This window comes from Rhinolophus ferrumequinum, chromosome 11, assembly GCF_004115265.2.
Source record: "Rhinolophus ferrumequinum isolate MPI-CBG mRhiFer1 chromosome 11, mRhiFer1_v1.p, whole genome shotgun sequence".
NCBI classification, from domain to species: domain Eukaryota; kingdom Metazoa; phylum Chordata; class Mammalia; order Chiroptera; family Rhinolophidae; genus Rhinolophus; species Rhinolophus ferrumequinum.
In genome coordinates this window covers 21,757,332-21,764,381 of record NC_046294.1, presented here as the reverse complement: position 1 = coordinate 21,764,381, position 7,050 = coordinate 21,757,332, and positions in this window count along the sequence as shown.

Genomic DNA, 7,050 nt, shown 5'->3' with positions numbered 1-7,050 from the left:
AAACAAAAAAAGAAGACTGGTCTTGGGGTGTGACGTCTAAACCTCATGGCTAGGTAGAAAAGACAAGCGTGCCCGGCGTCCCAGAGTTTTGCAAGTGTTTTTATACATCAAGTACACGGGAGAAAGAGATAAGCTGTTTGAAAGAATTTCCATTAGCTCTAGATAAAGGAGATGGGAGAAGGGGAAGCTGGGCTAGTTCTGGGATAGGCGCAGGGGCCAAGGAAGAAGTGTTTGCTCCCTTGGTAGGTGTGGGCAAGTCTGCCGAGTTCGTGTATAAACAAGAAGCGGAGGCTCCTGGGGTTCGAAGGCGCCTGGCTCTTCTCTCTTTAGAATAATTCTGGAAATAGCCACCTGGAAGTGAATCCTAAATTCCAACATACACTAGGGCGTGTCAGCTGTCTTTTGTCAGAGCTGGCCTGCAGCTATTAACAGACGAACTGTTCTGTCTCTTTCTCTCGCTGTAATTTTAACTTAGAACATCTCAGATTTTGTTTTTTCTTGTCGCTTACTTAGCTTTAAAAAAGATTTACATACATTTTCAAAGAGGGAGAGAAAGACTTCTAAGTGACTGGTTCTGTACGGTAAATGCTCAAAGGAAAAGGGAGTGGTGGAAGGTCTCTTTTACTTTTCTTCACCTCAGGGAGAGTTATATTTTTTTCCTTATTTCTAATTTGTATTTCTCTGTACACTGACAGTATCAGCGTCACCTAGGAACTATAGTTAGAGATTTAAATTCTTAGATCACAGCGCAGACCTACTGGACCAGAAACACTGGGGATGAAGCCCAGCCATTTGTTTCCCGCGTGCGGCTGACATTCCCTAAAGCTGGAGAATCTGCAGAGGGCTGCTGACAGCAGGGCATGTGAAAGGATCTGGGGAGGACGACGGATTTCATTTTACTTGCATGAATAGTTATCTGCAGTTTGCATTAGAGAGGCAGTCACCTGCTCTGCTAGCATCTATCGCTCTCAATTAATTGGCAAGAAACGAAAATAACTGGCATAAAGATATTAGATAAACTGTAGTTTAGCCGAGATCATCCAATCTGAATGACTTGAATAGTAGAGGGGAACAAAAGCAAAAACATTCTGTCTATTAAAAAAGCCCACCGACATTTATGTTCATTTTTCTCTAGAGTGCATTCTCTAATTTAATACATGAAGAATTGCCTGATTTTCTGGCCAATCACAAAATACCCAAATTAAGTACAGCCATAAAAGAGGCAAGGGAAATGAGACAATGGCACAATTTTCTCATAAGCACTCAGCTGGCTGTTTACTGGGACCAAGTCTGTTCTTTATCAGTGTGTCTAAGTTTTGGATGCAAATCGGAATCACCTGAAGATATATTGAAACCCAAAATAGCAGGGAGGCTCTGACAGCAGAGGGTGAGGTGGGAACAGGGAATCCTGTGGGGGCTGTGAGCTTCTCCCTCCTCCCCAGGGACACAGCTGCATGGACAGCAGAGAGGAGAGCTCCAGGGGCCTCACTGAAGTTCTAGGCAGGAGAACTGAGGTGGGCTATTTGGAGCAGCTTGGAACGCTTCCATTTAAGGAGCCTGCCCTGAGAAAATAGCTTGTATGTCTCAAATTTGGCCCATTCCTGAAAGGTATCCCTCATAAATTGGTTTTGATGGCCACCGAGACGAACAGCATTCATGATGCACCCAGTCTCCCTCTGGAAGTCCACGTGAAGCAAAGCTGGGAGAACTTGATTTCTTGGGCGGTCCTGTAATTCCTGTGGCAGACCATCCCCGGTGGCCCGAGGCCAGCGCCAGGGCCCTCCGCCCCCTCACGAGGACCTGCTGCAGTGTAGCCAGGAGGAACCGGATGATGCAGTGTAAGTCCTTTAAAGAACTTGGACTAGAGAACCTGGGCTAGAAAAGCTCCAGATGAAATAAATACCGGTGAAAGGAAAATCATGGAGGGGTTTGAAGGGATCATAAACCCAGGTGACGGAGAAGGCTCAGGAACAGAAGGAGCTTGACAAAGTCCAAGCCCAGAAGGCTCTGAAAGAAAAAGATCCACTTACTGACTGACATGAACTCCACGGAGAAATCTGTCTCTGATCTTTTCAAGACACAGAAGGAGGTGACTGAAGCCTACCCTAAGAATGAAGAACCTCTAAAGCAGTGCTAAGAGGAAAATTCTGAGATGATTTAACTTAAAACTACAGGGGCTAGAGAGTGAGAGAAGAGAGAACAGTTAGCCGGTTCATAGTTGTGGCCCAGCTCTGACCAAAGACACCTCACATTCCTGTGTACCTGTTGGAACTTTGGATTAATTTCCAGGTGGCTATTTCCGCAGATTACCTTAGTCAGGTGCCACTGAACTCCAGGAGTCCTGCTTCTTGTTTAAACATGGGCTTTCCAGGAAAGGCTGCCATTCACAGCTAATCCACAGGAGTGGACAGTTTTTTCTGTGGACTCTGCATCTATCCCAGAGCTGGCTCCACTTCACTGTCTCCCACCCCTTTGCCTATAGCTGATGTAAATTCTTCCAGATGCTGACATCTTTCTTCCCCCTGCTCCTTACTTTTTTTTTTTTTTTTTTTTTTTTTTTTATAGATTTTATTGGGGAAGGGGAACAGGACTTTATTGGGGAACAGTGTGTACTTCCAGGGCTTTTTCCAAATTGTTGTCCTTTCAATCCTAGTTGCGGAGGGCGCAGCCCAGCCCCAGGTCCAGCTGCCTTCGCCAGCTGCAGGGGGCGCAGCCCACCATCCCCTGTGGGAGTCGAACCGGCAATCCTGTGGTTTTTGAGAGGACCACACTCCAACCAACTGAGCCATCTGAGAGCTCAGTGGCAGGTCGCTCAAGGTGTTGTGTTCAATCCCAGTTGCAGGGGGCGCTGCCCACCATTCCCTGCGAGAGTCAAGGAATCAAACCAGCATCCTTGTGGTTGAGAGCCCACTGGCCCATGTGGGAATGGAACTGGCAGCTCCCGGCATCAGGAAGACGGAGCTCCAACCACCTGAGCCACCGGGCTGTGCCCCCCACCCCCATTTTCCCTACTTGATGGCTGAAAATGCTTGCAAAACTGAAATGATGGACATGTTTGTCTTTGCTACTTGGCCATGTTGTTGATGGTTTAGACTCCATGCCCCAAGACTGGTTTTGTGTTATTGTTGTTTTTGTTTTTGATAGTAATGGCCTAATAAACCCTCTTTTAAAAAAAGACTTGCAGCCGTGGAAGTGAACATGTTTTGTTTAACAGCAGTGTACTGATGTTAAGAATCACAGTGGCTTCTTTGTGACTGAGATAGGAAGCCAGCACAACCAGCCTGGGAGGATTTGTTGCCTACTGCGGCCCCAGGGGATTTCCAGAAGCTCCAGCTGCTGAAACAGCCACCCAGGGGACTATAGCGACATTAACAACCATGATGGTTGGGGCCAAGTGGGAGGGGGGCAGCTCTGGCCCCTCCAAGCATTTACCACCCCTGTCTTCTGACACTTGCAAGTTGTACCTCAAGGTTTGTTCTGGAAGGATGACATCACCCAGGATGTGATGACCCAGAAAATGGAGACTCTACTGCCAAGATCCATGTCTGAGGGACAGGGAGGCAGTCTTGCCACTGAAACCACTGGGGTGACCAGCAAGCAAGAGGAGAAATTCTGAATCTGATTACTCAAGGGTTTCTTTGAACCATCCCACACTGCGGCCTGCAAGCTTGTCAGAGATTGAGACCTCTTCCAAAGACTCTCTGCCCCGTGCCCTCCCCATTGCCCTCCAGAGGGACAGTTTTAGGATGACCTAACTGGGTCATTAATGTAGACTTCCATGAAAAACATAAAATCAAAAAGGAAGGCCAGAAATGCCACGTACTGAGGCTAGCAGAGAAGCAGTCAGTCTAGCACGTGAGGAACTTGCCCAGGTCTGGAGGAAGGACCGAGTGGGGGTGCTGGCCTTCCCTGTAAGCCTGACAAAGGAGCAGACATGGATCTGTCTCAGTCGGCTCAGGCTGTAGTAACAAAGTACCCTAGACGCAGTGGCTTGTGAGCAACTGACGTTTATTTCTGCCAGTTCTGGAGGCTGGAGGGCTGCGGCCAGGGTGCCAGCGTGGCCAGGGTCTGGTGAGGGTCCTTTTCTCAGCTGCAGATGGCTGACTTCTCATTGCAGCCTCACATCCTGGGAGGGCGGAGGAGGAAGCAAGCTCTTGCGATGGTTACGAAGGGCACTAACCCATCTGCGAGGGTCCCACTCTCATGAACTCCTCTAATTCTAACGACCTCCCTGTGCAGTAGGAGCCGCTCCAACGAAGTGCCCGGTGACAGGAAATTCATGGACGGGTCCCATCTCCTAATACCATCACATTGTGGGGTAGGGTTTCAACTTACAGATTTTGAGGGGGACACGAACATTCAGACCCTAATAGGATTCATTTGCTGGAGAAGGTCATTGAGCAGAAAACGAAGGAAAGTCAAGAGAATCTGTGATGATTTGATTTCAGAGGTGGAAAGCACGATGTGGATTTCACCGACCAGCAACCTTCTCTTCCTCCTGTTGTCTGTCCGTCTGTCCGAGTGACCTAGTCTGTAAGTAGGTCTCCTGTACTTTCCTCTCTTGGTTTTCCTTTTGGTAGCAATCTAAGTGATCCTTCATAAATTAAAAAAAAAAAATTAGGTATAAGATATTTTTGATTTCTAAATGTTATACTTTTTCATGCTTTATTTGGCTTACATGTTGATGCTATATACTTTAAAAAAGGCACAAAGAAAAAAAGATGCGCGCGCGCGATCCAGAATAACCACTGGCAATATTTAACTCTGTCCTTTTGTCTTCTATGAAAGTTGACTTTAAAAACAAAAAAATCAACATCTGCCATTCTCTTAAGATGTCTTAGTGAAATTAAAGCAGATGGGTAAAAATCACTCTACGTAAGGTTCATTTTTCAGTGGACTATATTTCACATATAGAAGCCTGCAAAGGAATGAGATAATTTGCATAATATTTAATTAGTGGCTCTTTGCTTGGTAAAACCTTGTGTGACCCATGAAGTCATCAAAATAATTACGGGCAGAAATTGCATATGCAAAATGGGGACGTGGTAGGTGTCCTCATCCATGGGGTTTATGCCCCAGGGAACTGCCCGTTTCTGAGAACATGGTTGTGAAGTTTGCAGCCCTTGCTTGCTTTCTCTTTGCTTCAGGGCTTTTCTTTCCTGCAGCAGAGAGATTAAAAAAATAAAGCACCTCACGATAGCACAGGAGGAAGGGAAATCAGGGGTTGGGAGAGTGCCTTTTGAACTGCCATCTAGAGCATTTATTGCTTTCACCACATGTTTGTGCAAGTCAGGTCTAACGTCTTATTACTGTTTAAGAGTTTCTTACCAGTAGCATGAAGATTCTTAAGGGTAGTGATCGTGTCTGTGCCTCTCCTGTTTTCCCCATCGTACTTTCCCTAATGCTGAGAAGGGAGCAGTACTCAGCAAAGGTCCGAATACTGACACGGACGAGCTGCCGTAGTATGGTGGGACAATACTTGGACATTATTTTCGTTTTGCATTTCTCGGCATATCTCTTAGGATGTTTAAAAGAGGATGCAAAGAGAAAGAGTTAATATTCCAGGTTTGATATTTAAAGTAGTCCTTTTTTTGATTCTGCAGTAAGATAAGAAGAGCTTTGTCAAGAGAGGGAAAGATATCCCAAACTCCTTTTATTGCTGCCCCCAACATATCAAGGGGATTAAAACACAGAGACTTTCCATGTGTAAAGGCTCCTTCCTCTGCCTATGACAGGCGGGGCATAAGACTTGAGGTCCGGAGGAAGATGATTTGTAGAGGAGATGGGAAATCTGCCGTTTACCCTTTCTGGCATGGGGGTGGGGTTGGGGGAAGTGGAGAGAGAGAAGGAAAGTGAGGAAGGGGTGAGATACAGGTTTTGATCTTCTTTCTTCTGGGCCTGAGCCCTGAGATGGGAAGTGTGTGTGTGTGTGCAATGCCAGCAGCAGGTTTGGGATGCTGGGTGCAGATGTGTTTCACAGACTGTCTTTGCAGCAACCTGTGGGCAGCTTCATCAGAGCACACCGGTGAGCACAGCCTGCTTTGGCAGAGGAGGGCCTTGCTTTTCGGAACCAGCCTTAATTCTCAAGTGACTGACAGGACCCAGAGGTTCCTCATGTCCCCAGGGTCAACCACTGAACTGTGCAGAGCCTGACTGGGGATCTTGGCCGACAGGGGTGTTTCAGTGGCTGGAAGAGCCAGGGTTGCTCAGGACAGCAGGGCAGGGATCCGGGGCCAGGCCTCAGGGGTGTGTCCATTTGAACTGAGGCTGACGCCACAGACGCTGAGTTATGCCAGCCACAGACTTTGGAGGCGCCTGCGGAATGTCCAGGGCACATGTTCGCGTCTCAGCAGTTTCCAGTGCAGGGGTCAGCTCGGCCGGGGCCCTCTGCAGCAGACGCCAGCTGACATCTCAGGGACCCCGGTCATCTCCCCTTTGCTCCCGTCAGGTCACATCAACCACATCCTTCCTCTAAGGTGCCATCTTAGGAGGATCCAGGGACGAGGGATCAGACTCCGCAAGTATTTATCCATGTCTCCAAGCTGAGACGTACCAAGAAAAACTAAATTCCTAGGCTGGACAAACATTGCATGTGTTTCCTCCTGCCATCCACTGGGTGAAGGCCTGTGAGGGATGCCAGCTCAATCACAGAGAAATAAAAAGGCTACTTGTTTTTTTTGGACATCTGAGTATAGCACAGGTGAATATTGATCCTGCTACAGTGTGTGTGTCTTCTGTTTCTTAAAATTCATTAGGAGTGGACATTTTCCAGCTTTCTCTGTATCCTCCAAAGTGGGACCTCTGTAAAGGTGTCAGCGGGAGGCAGTGCCTCCCAGGTGGAGGGAATGTAGGAGGAAGGCTTCCTGGTTGCTGCAGGAGAGCTGAGAGCGAGCATGGGAGAACTGGCATGACAGTCTGGTGGAAGCTGCTGGTAAGCAGGTTCGAGCAATCAAACAAATTGCTTATTCTCTTAGAAAAATCCCCTCTTCTGCCTTCACATGGTCAGCCCAAATGTCTCATTTTATATTCAATACCAATCCATCTCCGGGG